The following is a 17,742-nucleotide window of genomic DNA, read 5'->3' as shown; positions in this document are numbered from 1 at the left end:
ATTAGATACAGAGGCTCAGCAGACAGTATCACACAAGATTAGATACAGCAGCTCAGCAGACAGTATCACACATGATAGGATTACATACAGTGGCTCAGCAGACAGTATTACACATGATAGGATTAGATACAGTGACTCAGCAGATAGTATCACACATGAAAGGATTAGATACAGAGGCTCAGCAGACAGTATCACACATAAGATTAGATACACAGCTCAGCAGACTGTATCACACATGATAGGATTAGATACAGTGGCTCAGCAGACAGTATCACACATGATAGGATTAGATACAGTGACTCAGCAGACAGTATCACACATGATAGGATTAGATACAGTGGCTCAGCAGACAGTATTACACATGATAGGATTATATACAGAGGCTCAGCAGACAGTATCACACATGATAGGATTAGATACACAGCTCAGCAGACAGTATCACACATGATAGGATTAGATACAGTGGTTCAGCAGACAGTATCACACATGATAGGATTATATACAGAGGCTCAGCAGACAGTATCACACATGATAGGATTAGATACACGGCTCAGCACACAGTATCACACATGATAGGATTATATACAGAGGCTCAGCAGACAGTATCACACATGATAGGATTAGATACAGTGACTCAGCAGACAGTATCACACATGAAAGGATTAGATACAGAGGCTCAGCAGACAGTATCACACATAAGATTAGATACACAGCTCAGCAGACTGTATCACACATGATAAGATTAGATACAGAGGCTCAGCAGACGGTATCACACATGAAAGGATTAGATACAGAGGCTCAGCAGACAGTATCACACATAAGATTAGATACACAGCTCAGCAGACTGTATCACACATGATAAGATTAGATACAGAGGCTCAGCAGACGGTATCACACATGATAGGATTAGATACGTTGGCTCAGCAGACAGTATCACACATGATATGTTTAGATACAGAGACTCAGCAGACAGCATCACACATAAGATTAGATACACATATCAGTAGACAGTATCACACATGATAGGATTAGATACAGTGGCTCAGCAGACAATATCACACATGATAGGATTAGATACAGTGGCTCAGCAGACAGTATCACACATGATAGGATTAGATACAGTGGCTCAGCAGGCAGTATCACACATGATAGGATTATATACCGAGGCTCAGCAGACAGTGTCACACATGAAAGGATTAGATACAGAGGCTCAGCAGACAGTATCACACATAAGATTAGATACACAGCTCAGCAGACAGTATCACACATGATAGGATTAGATACAGTGGCTCAGCAGACAGTATCACACATGATAGGATTAGATACAGTGGCTCAGCAGACAGTATCACACATGATATGATTAGATACAGTGGCTCAGCAGACAGTATCACACATGATAGGATTAGATACAGTGACTCAGCAGACAGTATCACACATGATAGGATTAGATACAGTGACTCAGCAGACAGTATCACACATGATAGGATTAGATACAGAGGCTCAGCAGACAGTATCACACATGATAGGATTAGATACAGTGGCTCAGCAGACAGTATCACACATGATAGGATTAGATACAGTGACTCAGCAGACAGTATCACACATGATAGGATTAGATACAGTGACTCAGCAGACAGTATCACACATGATAGGATTAGATACAGAGGCTCAGCAGACAGTATCACACATAAGATTAGATACACAGCTCAGCAGACAGTATCACACATGATAGGATTAGACACAGTGGCTCATGGCTCAGCAGACAGTATCACACATGATAGGATTAGATACAGTGGCTCAGCAGACAGTATCACACATGATAGGATTAGATACAGTGACTCAGCAGACAGTATCACACATGATAGGATTAGATACAGAGGCTCAGCAGACAGTATCACACATTATAGGATTAGATACAGAGGCTTACAGACAGCATCACACATGATAGGTTTAGATACAGAGGCTCAGCAGACAGCATCACACATGATAGGATTAGATACAGAGGCTCAGCAGACAGTATCACACATGATAGGATTAGATACAGAAGCTCAGCAGACTATCACACATGATAGGATTAGATACAACGGCTCAGCAGACAGTATCACACATGATAGGATTAGATACAGTGGCTCAGCAGACTATCACACATGATAGGATTAGATACAACGGCTCAGCAGACAGCATCACACATGATAGGATTAGATACAGAGGCTCAGCAGACAGCATCACACATGATAGGATTAGATACAGAGGCTCAGCAGACAGTATCACATATGATAGGATTAGATACAGAGGCTCAGCAGACAGTATCACACATGATAGGATTAGATACACAGCTCAGCAGACAGTATCACACATGATAGGATTAGATACAGAAGCTCAGCAGACAGTATCACACATGATAGGATTAGATACAGAGGCTCAGCAGACAGCATCACACATGATTGGATTAGATACAGAGGCTCAGCAGACAGTATCACACATGATAGGATTAGATACAGAGGCTCAGCAGACAGTATCTATATACTTCCCCTCCTCACTCCTGTCTTCCCTGTATCCTCCCAGGCCGCTGTCTTCTGACTATAGGAAGGATTTTCTTCTGTTCCTTTAACATCAGATTTCTCTCTCAGTTCGGGGCTCAGTAATTATTCCGGCAGATTTGGCAGCGATAAATAATTCTTCAATCTCTATCAATATTTTATGGGATTCCAGAAGTGTCTTACAGACAATACGTGCCCCTTGATGTCTCATATGAGCCACAGTCACATTTTCTATAGGTTTATGTTTGTAGAGGTAGAGTCATATCTCCTTCCTTCATATAACGGGTGTAGATGACGTCTAAAGTTATAATTGTTGGAGAACTACAATATATATTTCCCTTCCCTGCACCACGCTCTAGTCTCCAACCTGTGTCATTCCAGCTGTGGCCTGCAGGTGTTATAGCATGCTGGGAGTTGTAGTTTTGCAATAGCTGGAGGGCTACAAACTGGAGACCACTACTTTAGACTTTGCCTATTGTGACATTGAAATAACACAATGGGGTTGACTATGACACGTACAGCATCTATTAAAAGTATTAACGTCCCTGTGACTTTTTCATGTTCTATTATGTATTTTGTGGATTTCACTCGCTTTTTTTTTGCAATGAAATAGATTATTTAAAGAGGACCTGTCACAAGGTCACATAAGTTGAACTGGTTAAATGACCTGAATAGCGCTGTCACCCTGATTTTCAGCGCTGTTTTTTTTCCTATACCCTCCCACTCCAGAGATATGGCCCCCTGTTCAGTTGGCTTCCCATATGCTAACTTGCTGTACTTAACCAACGGGGTTGAGCTAGCTTCCCTGCTTCTGATGTTGACCAATCAGCACGAGGCAGCTTGAGGGTAGTTCACGCCCTGTTGGCTAACTACAGCAAATTTGTATAGAATGAGCCAACAAAACAGTGGCCATATCTCTGGAAATGGGGCTCTAGGAAAAAAAGAAATACAGCGCTAGATTAAGGGAGACAGTGCTATCCAGGTCAGTAAACCAGTTCATCTTATATGACCTAGTGACAGGTCACCGTTCATGTTAAAGTCAAAACCAATGTCTCGCAATCTCTATACACATACCGCCCAGCAGGGCCGCCATCAGGGGGGTATTAGGGGTACTGGTGTGACAGAAACGGAAGCTGTGCTGTCACTTTCCGTTGCGGGGTTCACCCGACTGAAACCTCAGACGGAACCCCGGAGCGGAAGCGAACGGTGATGTGAACAGGCCCTAACACAAAAGTTTTGTATTTTTTTAAGCTGGTTCACAAAAAAAAAAATAATTCCAAATTCTACTGGACCAATTGCCTATTTAGAGACCGGCAGCAGCTCCAGGAGCGACATCATAAAGGACACACTAGGCGGATACGCTGAGTAAAACTCCACAGCTTATTCGCCCCGGTAGCCGCAGGGAATTCCGACAGCAAAACCGCACCAAATAGTGGCGCAGGTTTCGTGAGGCGTGTCCGCTGCGGGAATCCTGTAGGGAAAAAAAGTTTAGACTTGCCCCGGCCGTAGTCCTGGTGACGCATCTCTCTCTTCTGAACGTAGCCCCGCCTCCTGGGATGAAGCTGTAGACCATGTGACCGCTGCAGCAGTCACATGGTATGAAACGTCATGACAGGAGGCGGGGCTGCGCTAAGAATAGAGGATCGCGTCACCAGGACTACGGCCGGGGCAAGTCTAAACTTTTTTATAAATTTAAAAAAGTACCTTTTTTTTTTCTCATGTGTGATTTTTGCGGCAGAACCGCAGCATTTCCGCAACAGAGGAGCGGCGATTCCACAGAATAAATTGACACGCTGCGGCTTAAAAAGTCACACTGCAGGTCCATTATTTTTGCAGCGTGTGAATGAGATTTGTTTAAATCCCATCCGCTCTGCTGCGACTGTAATACGCTGCGGATTATCCACAATAAAATGTGTTGCATAAAATCCGCAGCGTTCATGCCTAGTGTGTTCCTACCCTGAGGCCGGATTTACACGAGCGTGTGCTTTTTGCACGTGCAAAAAACGTGGCATTTTGCGCATGCAAAAGGTCCATAACAGCTCCGTGTGGCAGCAGCGTATGATGCGCGGTTGCGTGAGTTTCGCGCAGCCGCCATCATTATGACACTCTGTTTGTATGTTTGTAGCACGTGGTGCTTTTCTGTTTTCATTCATAGTTTATACGGCTGCGGAAGTGCTGGGCGTGATTTTCACCCACCCATTGACTTCAATGGGTGCGTGATGCGCGAACAATGCACAAATATCGGACATGTCGTGAGTTTTACGCAGCGGACACACGGACACACGCTGCGTGAAAATCACTGACAGTCTGCACGGCCCCATAGACTAACATAGGTCCGTGCGAGGCGCGTGAAAATCATGCACGTTGCACGGACGTATTACACGTTTGTCTGAATAAGCCCTAACAATAAGGCCCAGTTCACAGAGTTTTTGGGCCTTGATATTGAATCGGACGCTTCGTCAGAATCAGCACCAAACAACTTCCAAAACCGCCTCCCATTGATTTAATCTGAAATCAATGGGAGCCAGTCGCGGAAAAAAGAAAAAGCAGCACGTCCTTTCTTGCCGCGGTTCCGCCTCTGACCTCCCATCGAAATCAATGGGAGGCAGAAAATGCATTTTTCCCTGCGTTTTTTGTCTGCTGTCCTCAATCGCCGCGGGCAAAAAACGCGGCAAGATAGTGTGGGCAGGTCAAAATCTGCCTCAAAATTCGGTGCGCGGTTCCAGGCGGTCGTGGGTGCGCATGCGCGGGAGTTTGCGGGTGCGCGCGATCGGTCGCACGGGCGGCGGTGTTTGACGGCCCCCATGACGACCCCCATGCTACCCAGGGCCGCCATCAGGGGGGGTATTATGGGTACTGATGTGAGAGGCCCGGCCAAACCTAATTGAAAGGGGGGCCCGCAGCTCACGACATTCTTCTGGTGAAAAAAACGGGCCCCATTGCAGGGGCCTGTTTTTTTTCTACCAAAGGCATGTCGCGGCAGTTTGCCGGGCCCCCCTTTCAATTAGGTTTGGCCGGGCCTCTCACATCAGTACCCCTAATACCCCCCCTGATGGTGGCCCTGTGTACCATGATATAATGCTGGACGGAGTATCGTTAACAGGCGGTGCCACGGTAGGGGGGCCCAGAAAATTTAGCTGTATGGGGCCCTGAAATTCCTGATGGCGGCCCTGCCGCCCAGTCCACAGCTCACAAGAGGCTCATGTCACATGCTGCTGCACTTGACATGGAAGTGGAGAAAAGTAAGTAATGACCACTATTTCTTAGGTTCAGCACTCATTATGGGGCATTGTGTCCTATTATTTGAGGGCACAATATGGCACTCATTATGGAGGCAATCAGATTAGGCACGATTTCTGGGCACTCTGTATGGTTCTGTTTTTGGAGGCAATATATGGTACTTTTGCAGGTGGCACTGTACGACACTATTTCTGGGGGCACTGCATAACACTATAGGGCAGAATAATAATTACTAATGATGTCTAATATAATATTTAGACAGTGCAAACTGAGACCAGACAGTCATGCTGTATGAAAAATTTGGCGCATCTTGAATGACACTTATCTCTTCCTTATACCACCTGGTGCAAGTGCAAGTACTCCATAGAGACATGATGTGCAACCCCTGAAAATAACTGTTCATATGTAGCCTACAAAATAAGGCATTGTAATTGGAGAGGCTTTTTTCTGGGAAAGAAGATTTGTCCTGGAAAGGAAGTAGATGTGTTAAGTGCTTCCAGTCAGTGAATGCCGGAGGCGAACAGTCCCAGAGGTAGCCTGTGTGAGGTGTCTGCAGGGAAACTGTTTGCAGAAAAGCTGCGAGCAGAGTAGAAGGCCAGTGAGTACCCTAAATGGAACCAGAGTTGGAGCTGAGGAGACAAGGGTTATCGCCAGAGTGAGGTCTCCAGCAAAACAGTGGATGCATCGCAGAATGGCCGGAAGCGGATGCATCCATACAGAAAAGTGCCCGGAGCGCATAATACAAAGTAAGGTGAAGGGAGCTGCCTTCCAGACTATATTGTGAGGTCTGAGGATTTACGGTAGATTATTCCAATATTATTATAGTTATATTGCAAAGAGACTGTTCTGATACAAAGAGGGACTTCCCAAAGCATTGCAGAATCCTGGTTGTCACTGCTGCTAGTAGTAACGGATTGACTAGTTATATATTAATTCTGTTGCTGCTGCACTGTGTCATTTGTCATCTGTCCACCTGCACCTATCACACGTATCACAGGTTGACAGGTCCTTAAAATGTGCGGATGGCCTATTGATTTTAATGGATGCCCTATAATGCTTTAGTAACAATCTGTAACAACTGGCAGGTATGTGGATCCACTGGGCCACTCCACCGTAACGGAGCGTCTGCTGATCAACAGAATCTGTGAGAGTTAGTAATGATAAAATATCTGGGAAGTCAGGAGTGGGAAAATGCCAGACAGGGGGAAGCGGCCTGTGCAGGATAATGGAGTTTGGCTAGGACTCTGGACTGGAGTAGTGCAGTTCTCTCGGACACTGGACTTAGCTAGGACACCAGACTGGAGTAGAACAATTATCTCGGACACCGGTTAGGAAACTGGACTGGAGTAGTGCCGTCATCTCAGACACTGGACTTGACCACACGGCTTGGCACGGACTCCGGACACAGATGGTGAAGTCATCTCGGACACTCGGTTTGGCACTAGAACTAGACACAGATACTGGATACGGGAAGCGGGATTCAGGATACAGTATACAGGGTACAGCTAAAGAACCATTTGCAAGACAAACGTAGGAAAGACACAACGTTGCTCAAGAAAGGAAGGAATGGGCAGAGTTCTTTTTAAGGCTCCAGGTGTGCTGGGATAGGTTAAGGAATGATTTTCTGGTCCGCACGCTGGCCCTTTGAGGGAGAAGATGCCGGCAAGTCTTAAAAGGTCTGCGGTCGCGGCTGCCGGTAAGTGGAAGATGCCAGCGGCCATGACCGCGGCCATGACACAATCACATTGGTTGCCCCAGTGCTAACAGCTCGGTCCACTATGATCGGTTTAATCCTTTTATCTGTTAAATAGCTATTAAATAATAAAATATATTTCGTCCTAAGAATGCCATGATTCGAATGCAAATAATTACAAAAGAATAACAGTTCTGAAATGAATGGTAGCTGTGTTGGTGTCAAAAAGAGCAGGAGTTGTACATTGCTTCTAATCTTCAACCAGATTTATAATAGAAATACTGAAGTACACATAAAGAAAAAACGTCTTGATTTGTAAAAAGAGGGAGCTTAAAACTTAAAGGGGTTCTATCATTTTGACAACCTCTTTCTCTATGCTCTATTAGGGCATAGAGTTGTCATAGACAGGGGGCCCCTTCTATTTGGCGGAGTAGAGAGCCACTCTCATTGTCAAGATCTAGAAGCAGGTTCGGCGTTTAGTGGCTAAAGAGATGTCTTCAGGGAAACTGTGGGCAGAAAAGCTGCGTGCAGAGGAGCAGGCCAGTGAGTACCCTGAGTGGGATACCGGAGTTGGAGCTGAGGAGACAAGGTGGCAAGACAGCGGGAATATGAGCAGAGGTTAGCGCCAGATTGAGGTACCAACAAAACAGTGGAACAGCCAGAAGCAGAAACACCCATACAGAAAGGGGCACCTGGTTTCCGGAGAGCATAATACGAAGGTAGGGGCGAGCAGCCACCCAGACTAAATTGTGAGGTCTGAGGTTTTCCATTGGACTATTCTGATATTATCCTTATTTAAATTTGGAGAGAACGTTCTGATGCAAAAAGGGACTTCCCAAAGCTTTGCAGTATCCTGGTTGTCACTGCTGCTTGTAGGAACGGACTGACTAGATAGACATTCAAGGTGTTGCTGCTGCGCTGTGTCATTTATTGCCTGTCCACCTGCACCTATTACAGTGCATAGCCTCTAGAGGTCCTAAAAATGTGTGGATGCCTATTGATTTTAATGGATGCCCTATAATGCTTTATTATTCAATCACATTGGGCGTCCCAGCGCTAACACCTCGGTCCACTATGATCAGTTTAATTCCTTTATCTGCTAAATAGCTATTAAATAGTAAGACATATTTTGTCCTATCAATGCAATGGTTCGAATACAAATAATTACAAATGAATAACAGTTCTGAAATGAATGGGGCTTTTGCTGCAAGGGTAAAATGTGACATTTAAAATGAAAAAGATTGATCAGGATAATTAATTTTGCTTATGATTAACTTTCCCTGGTCCTTACTCATTGACCTTTAAGTCAAACCATTAGGTAATAGCTCCTAGACCTTGCAGCAGGAATGAAAATAACGCACTGACTCCATCTCCGAAAGCTGGAATTTAATGAGACAAAAGCAATAGATTCACGTTAAAAGGTTTAGAACAAATTACTGATGCAAATGGAACGAAGTTTACAAAGAAGCCCGCGCAATTGTTGTTATTAATGCTAAACTGGAATATATTACTCATTAATTTGCTCCACACTGAATGTACTTTGCAGAAATGTTAGGGATTAATTAACATTTATGATGGAATAAGGCTTAAGGACAATGCCATTTACTTTATCATAAACAATTAAATGAAAGGGCAGGAATCTAAATAGCCCCCCCTCTCCCGAAGAAAATTCTATTTTTACTTTATTTTCATACAAAATCTGATAATGATGATGACGATGATGATGGGAGTGTGAAAGGCAGGGTCCTATAGCTGTAGAATTACTGTATACGTTAGGAAAACGTTGTTACATTAATTAAAACTAGGGCAAAAAAGAAACGTACTATAGGGGCATCCCTTGTTTGGGACCCCATAGCAAGACTCAATGTACTACGTCTTATTGAAAGTTAATGTCCATGATTCTGTTTTTAGATCCAAAACTCTGATCCATTTTATAATCTATTGAGTATTGAACTTAAAGGGTTCTGTAGAAATCTGTACGTTGCAGCCGCTAGTTGCACAACACAACAAGCAGAGGAAGCAGTTTGGTGCTGGGCCCCCTCCCAGCATGAGCCCCATATCAGTCAGAGGGGAGCTCTATTTTTCTCACTTGATAAATTAAATTATATTTTTCTGTCTGCAAACAACCACTAGGGGGAGCTCATTGCATTTGAATTTATACAGCAGGTAATGAACTCAATGGGAACTCTATACATATGTTTGCAGTAAGCTCCCCCTAGTGGTAGCTGCAGGTAGCCACTAGTGTTAAAGCAAGCAGGGGAAGCAGTTTAGTGGTGCGCTCCCTCCCATATCAGTTACATGTCCTGTCTTTATTGCTTTTTGTGGCCTTTATGGAGCCCCCAATACTCCAGGGCTTCATAGCAGTTAAATACACATAAATCAGAGAACCCCCATAGAAAAAGTCACTTCCATTGAAAGCTCCACCAAATGTACCACTATTTTTTTAAAGGTAATGTCCATCATTCCATACTAGTTGTGACATTTTGTGCTGATTAATTTCATAATCTATATAAGGGAGCTCTGTTTTTGTTTGTTTTTCTGACTTGATGAATTATATTTTTCTAGCTGCAAACAGCCACTAGGGGGAGCTCACTGCATTTGAATTCATACAGCTAGTAATAAACTCAATGGGAGCTGCATAATTCTGTATCTGTATGCAGTGAGCTCCGCCTAGTGGTAGCTGCAGATAGCCACTAGTGTCCCTCCCACCATGAGTCACATAGCAGGCACATGCCATGCCTTTATGGTAGGTATGTTACTACCCCTGTGACTGCTATGGGGCAAGTGGAGATGGGGCCAATATCAGCTCCACTTGGGTGGTTTATTTTATTTTTCTTTCATTGAGCCCACAGTGAAATACACTGCTTGGGGCCTTGGAACTTTAAGGGCAAGCAAAAATATATTTCTTTCAATTGTGCACTCACTGAAGATCCCACATCATAATAAGGGCGGACTAAAATTTCCACTGAAAGCTCCACCAAATATACGGCGCCTTGCTTAAATGTATTATCCACCATTCCGTTTTTAGTTTTAGAATTTTCTGCATATTAATTTCATAATATATTTATATAGGTGAGCTTTGTTTTTCTGACTTGATGCATAATAAAATTGTAGCTACATGCAGCCACCACTAGGGGGAGCTGACTGCATATGGATTTATACAGCTAGTACTAAACTCAGTGGGAACTGTATAAATCTGTATGCGGTGAGCTCCCCCTAGTGGCAGCATCAGGTAGCTGCTTTGACTTCTCTTGTCATATTTACACGGCTGTACATTCCTTGGAGCGGACTCCAAAGAACACCTTATTTAATTTATTCTATTTTTTTATGGTACATTATATTCCTGCTATTTTATATGCATTATGTGCAGGTCTTTGTTAACCTATTTAGATGTATGTAAATCAGGACACACAATTGGTACCAGAACCCAGACAAGTAATAGGCATTTGAAGGTATTCCAGTCTTCATGCTTTACAAATGAAGATTACATCTCCAGCCTATACATATTCAGTACATTTAGCAACAAGGCAATAGCTCCACAAAAAATGTACAGCGGATCTGTAACTGTGTTGGTGTCAGAAAGAGCAAGAGTTGTACATTGCTTCTAAGACATCAGGGATGTATAATTAAGCACGTCTATACATCTATTTTGCAGCCGATGCTGTGAAATATGCAAATAATGCAACCTGATTCCACCGAGCACATTTGTGGGTCAGTGCATTTTCCAACTAAGTAGCAGATCATAGCGAAAAATCTTCATTCAGATTTATAATAGAAATACTGATGTACACATTATGAAGAAAAACATATTAATTTGTAAAAAGGAGGATCTTAAAACATAACAGGGGTTCTATGATTTTGACATCTCCTTTCTCTATGCTCTATTGGGGCATATAAATGTGCCTCTTTTATTAGGCGGAGCAGAGATCCACTCTCATTGTCAAGATCTAGAAGCAGGTTTGAAGTTCAGTGGCTGAAACAATCTGGAAGGGGGGTGATATTAAGCGAGAGTAGTCAAGTAACATCCCAAGTTCAGTACACAGATAAGCGGCAACAGTTAATAGTGTAAGGCCGAGACATGGTCAGAAGTAATCCAAGTTTGGTACACAGGTCTGCAACAACAGTTTGTAGAGTAAGGCAGAGAAGTGATCGGGAAACAATCCATGTTCGGTACACAGATAAGCAGCAATAGTTTGGGGAGTAAGGCAGAAAGAATTTAGACTAGAGGTAGGAATCTCAATCTTCTTTCAAGTAGACAATACAAGGTCCAGAATTATAATGTTAGCCAAAGGGGTAAGACTAATCAGGTTATTAAGGCAAGGAACCAAAAGAGGCAAGAATTAAGAGAACATATAAAATAGATTCAGCATTGGAGCTATCCAGCAGCACCAGCAACTCAATGAGAAGAGCTACTGCCTGGGACATAGGAGTTTCTGGATTCAAATCCTGACAATAATTCTGGCAAAACTGACCCTATTATGTATTGCTTGGTTTGCTATCTCTTTTAACATCTGTCTTGTAATAAGACAATTCCAGCAGCTTCCACCTGACAATAAGAGCTAGTTTCTGATACCAGACCCCAGTGGCCATCAGATGATCTCCTGGCTGGCTTTGAATGCAAACAACTCCTTTAAACAGCATTTTAATTACAAATATCTTTCGATGTTTATGCTCAAAGAGGCAGTATACAGCTAGTTAGGGCTGGTAGCAGAACGGTCTTGAAAAGTGATAACCTCATGAAACAGAAATATTCTTTGAACCTTTGTCACTTCCCTGAATTACTCAGCAGGGGGCGACAATGAGATAAGAAAAAACTCCCCCCAGAGTAAAGAGAAATCCCTGCTTCAATCTGAGGCATGAGTTAAGTGATATTTAGAATTAAAGGGATTGTCCCATTAGGACAAGCCCTGTCCATACACCCTATTAATGCATTCATATGAATGGGCACCATGTATTTCTCGCCATTGGGTGCTCATTTTATACAGATCCGACAGCCCATTTAAATAATTTTTTTTTGTAAAAGTTACTTGTTGAAAATGTTTTTACCATATAGAATGATTTATACACCATTAATGTCGATATCACCTGTGAATGGATTTTCTCTGATATAAAAAATGGATAAAGCTCAGGCATTGGGAACTTAGCTTTTCTATTAAAATTAGATCATATATGGGATAATCTTATCGCTCAACAGTTTTATTTTCCAATGTACCTGCAGTGACCAGATTGGGCTCTAATCACACGTCAGGGTCCAGGTGTCGGCAGACAAAAACGGCCGTTTTGGATCAGTTTTCTTCGGCCGTTCGCATCCATTTTGCATCCGTTCCGTTTCTGTTCTGGGCCGTGTTTCCATTTTTAACGGCCATTTGTGACCCGTTTTCACTGTCCGTTTTAAAAACGGTTTCATTTAATCTGTCAGTTTTTTGGGTCCCAACCCACTAAAAACACCCACAGGATAGTCACATGATCACTCAGTCACCGTTTTCTCTTGCTTGTAGAGTATAGAGAGCTTTGATTCCTCAGCTTCTTTGCATTGGTTTCTGGCTTTATTTTTTTTGCTATTTTTCTACTTGCTACCATGTCCTCACAACCATTGAACCGTGTACTGCAGCATTGGCTGATTTCTCAGCAAATCACACAGCAATCGCAGATGTTGATGCCCTCTGTTGATAGGGGCGCCGGCCCTGTAGATAGTGCCATAGTGTCCTCGTAGATACTGCTACAGTGCCCCTTGTAGATACTGCCACACAGCCCCCTGTAGATACTGCCACAGTGCCCCCTGTAGATAGTGCCACCTGTAGATACTGCCACACAGCCCCCTGTAGATACTGCCACAGTGCCCCCTGTAGATAGTGCCACCTGTAGATACTGCCACAGAGCCCCCTGTAGATACCGCCACACAGCCCCCTGTAAATAGTGCCCAAGTGCTCCTGTTGATAGTGTCACACAGCCCCCTGTAGTTAGTGCCACACAGCCCCTTTGTAGGTAGTGACACAGACTCCTTGTAGAAAGCACACCCGGTAGATGGCACCCACCCTGTAGATAGCGCCACTGTAGCTCACTGTAGGAGTGGAATCCCCCTGGCCGGGGATTCCACTTCATGAGTTGCCCCTGATGTGAGATCGGCCCAAAATAGGACATGTTCCAATTTATGATGGCCCGTTTACCTGGCTGTCAAAAAAATCGGCTGTGTGAATAGCCCCATTTGGAGTCAATTGTTTTACTGCGGCCGTGTGGCGGCGATTAAATAAACGGCCGCCACACGGCCAACTATCCCTACCATGTAAATAGGGCCTTAGACAAAATGAATCATGTTGCCAGAAAGGTAATTAACAAACAGATATTATTATGGGCTATGTTCAGGGGCGTAGCTAAAGGCTCATGGCCCCCGATGCAAAAGATCTTCTTGGCCCCCCCACCAAACTTCTCATGGCCGACGGTCCGCAGCTTTCAGCTGCATCGCTGGGTCTCCTAAGTGACCCAACAATGCAGCACTAGCAGCCGGGGGCGTCACTAAGCTCTTAAAACATCAGGGGAAATAGCCCCAATACTTATGTGTCCCCCCCAAAAATAAATGTGTGTATGTATATGTGTGTATATTTATGTATGTATATGTGTATATAGGAGACAGCATATCTAAAGCACTAAGACCCTATAGCTATGGATAGGATTAGATGCAGCGGCTCAGCAGACAGTATCACACACGATGGGCTTACATATAGGGCCTGTGATCTGCTGGAGCTGCTGACATTGCGGCTCCAGCGCTGGACCCAAGAAAAGTAAGATAATAATTATTTTCCTTTTTTTTTTGTTATTAATTTGTTTTTTGTGTTTCTTTTTTTTTTACAGGTTCGGTTGTTGGACTACGTTGGATTCGAGGACTACTTCGATGACGGCGTTTTTTTTTTATTCTCAATAAAATGGTTAATGAGGGTTGTGTGTGTTTTTTTTCAATAAAATATTTTTTCTATGTTTTTGTATTTTTTTAAACTTTATTACTACCGCTTTATTAATAGCTGCTGACTGATTGACAACGTCCATTACTAAGGTTGGGCTTATTGTTATGTACAGAGGCTAACACTAACCCCCATTATTACCCCAGTACCCACCGACACCAGGGGTACTGGGAAGGTCGGGAACGATCCAGTACCCGACCATCTGTAGCGATGGTCAGACACTGGGGTGGCCGCAGGCTGGGAAAGGCCAGAAACAGTGGGCCTACCCACCCTGGTAATACTAGTCTGATGCTGTGCTGTATCTGGCTGTTTATGAAAAATAGGGGAACCCCACATCGTTCTTTCCAATGTTATTTTATTAAATGATGTGGGGGTCCCCCCCCTATTTTTCATAGCAAGCTAGATATAACACAGCAGCCACAGGCTAGCATTACCAGGGTGGGAAGGGCCACTGTGTTTGGCCTTTCCCAGCCTAATAATACCAGCCTGCGGCTGCCCCTGTCCCCGACCATCACTACAGATGGTCGGGTACTGGATCGTACCTGGCTCTTCCCAGTACCCCTGGTGGTGGTGGGTACCCGGGTAATAATGGGGGTTAGTGTTAGCTTCTGCACCGGCTAACACTAAGCCTCGCCTTGGTAATGGGCGTTGTCAATCAGCCGGCGGTCATTACTAAGGAGGTAGTAATAAAGTTTAAAAAAAAATACAGACATAGAAAAACTATTTTATTGAAATTAAAAAAAACAAAAGGCCCTCGTTAACCATTTTATTGAAAATAAAAAAAGGCCGTCATCGAAGTAATCCTCGAATCTGAAGCAGTCCAACAATCGAACCTGTTAAAAAAACACACCAAAAAAACATTAGTAACACATGTAGTAGGTTTAGATACATGGCCCATGTGTGATATGGTCTGTTGGACTCTGAATCTAAGCCTACCACAATGTAGGCTTAGATACAGGGTCCAGCAGACACTAATCTTATACAATATAATATTACTGTCTGCTGGAGCCTTGTATCTAAGCCTACTATGTGATAGGCTTATCTACCACGCCCATCAGACAGGATAACACACTGGCCATGTATCTAAGCTTACCATGTGGTCATGGTAAAATCCTTAGATACAGGAACCCAGCAGACAGTAATATTATACAATATAAGATGGTCCATGTATCTAAGCCTACCATGTTGTTGGCTTAGATACAGGGCCCAGCAGACAGGATCACGCAATGTGTGATCCTGTTTCATGGGCCCTGTATCTAAGCCTACCACATGGTAGCCTTAAAGGGGTTATCCAGTCCCTAAACATTGATGGCCTTTCCTCAGGATAGGCCATCAATAGATGATGGGACGGGTCCGACTCCTGGGACCCACACCAATCAGCTGTTTTGAAGGGGGTGCCGTGCTAGTACGAGCGCCGCTTCCCCTTCATTTCCCTTATTTGCTCACACTGTGCTCATACTCGTAAGTGTCGGCGATTCACAGTGTGAGCAAGTGACCAGAATTAAGGGGAAGTAGTGCTCGTACGAGCGCTGCGGCCCCTTCAAAACAGTTGATTGTTGGGGGTCCCGGGAGTTGGACCCCGAACTATCAGCTTCAGCAGACAGTAATATTAAACTTACCCTCCTCTTTTGCCGCAGGGGAGGTCATGACGCCATCCAGCGTCGGGATGTTGTGCGCAGCGCACAGAGTTGTGATGTAATGCGCTGCGCACAGCAATGTGACATCAGGTCCTCCGCTGCACTCTGGAACAAGGAGCATAAGTACTGTCAGTTACTATAGTAACAGGGGCCGTATAGTTTATTACATAGGCCCCAGTTACTATAGTAACTTTTTAACTTTTTATAGACGTTTTGCGGGGGGCCGCAGGCCTCCCTGGCTTTGGGGCCCGGTTGACTTTGTTGTCTAAGATGATTGAGCAGATTGTCCAGTAGTGTCTGTCCATGACTATTTTCTTGATTTACAGGCAGTATATGTGAATAATATATACAAAGAATTGAGTCACTTTGTGAATACTGTATATTACATCACTAATTTTGTACGCATCATGAGTTACAAGCTCTATAATACCCAAGAGCTGCATTCACAATTCTGCTGGTTCTCATTGGAAACAGCCAACAAGCTCATAGTCAGACACACCCCTAACAGCTTAGCTAAGCTCCTATTATACAAGGGGCCAGTTAGTTACTCCAAAATCATATTATAGTAGAGTGCCTACACTTTACGCAAGCTCTTAATTCATTGATTTCAGCTCCAGAGCCTACATCATTGTAATTCAGCTGTGGAGTATAATACAGGCTGTAATTTAGGATCAGTACAAGTAATGTGATATATTTATAAATTTACTTAGTGGTTTTTGTGTGCTTAAATCCGTAGTAAATGTTATATGAAATTTTGTAAAATATCTTATCAGGGGAAAGTGTCACCTACATGAAATTTTAAAGAGTTGTCCATCTACTTGAGGGAGTTGTAATTGTTGTAAACTTTCTTCTTCAGTCTAGTATTTTGTTGTTCAGACAAGATCAGTGCAGGCACTACATCTTCCCTAACTATCTGGTAGTGCTGTCCAGGGTTATTGAGTGATCAGAGCAACAGACATCACCAACAAAACAAACCGCTGCTCTTACCTGCAGGAGTAACACAAGGGGGCGCCGCACACAGACAGAAAAATATAAAAAATAAAACAGTAAAAGGATGTTTTATATATCAATGAACAAACAATCCCTCTTATTTTACAATGGTTTCTGTTAAAGAAATTCAAAAGAGGTGGACATATAGCTGCATAGTTGTCAACAGTCCCAAATTTGCCCGGACTGTCTAGAATTTACAGAGACAAATTACTGTTCCGGGATGTGTCCCGGGAACTGCCACATTCAATTGTATATGCGTCCTCAGGATGCAGATAAATTTGAATACTATGGCAGATTAGGAAACGATCAGCTTCCTGCTTCGCCATTCACTAATCCTGGAGCGGAATCCCCGGACAAAGCGTTGCCAACGATCTGGTTGGGGATCCCGCTCATAAAGGGAGCCCCTGTCGTCACTGTCCATATATGGACAGTGACGTCAGGGGCTCTTCCAGAAGAGGAATCCCCAACCAGAGCATTGGCAACGCTCTGGCTTGGGATTCCCCTCCTAGAGGGAGCCACAATATCTGTATTTACAGGAAGGGTGCGTGGTGCTATCTACAAGGTGGTGTGTGACACTATCTACAGGGAGGTGTGTGTGGCACTATGTACAAGGGGGTGTGTGTGGCATTATCTACAAAGAGGTGTGTGTGGCATTATCTACAGGGAGGCTGTGTGGCATCATCTAC

The sequence above is a fragment of the Rhinoderma darwinii genome, chromosome 5 (genome assembly GCF_050947455.1).
Source record: "Rhinoderma darwinii isolate aRhiDar2 chromosome 5, aRhiDar2.hap1, whole genome shotgun sequence".
Taxonomy (NCBI): Eukaryota; Metazoa; Chordata; class Amphibia; order Anura; family Rhinodermatidae; genus Rhinoderma; species Rhinoderma darwinii.
This window is presented reverse-complemented; position numbering follows the sequence as displayed.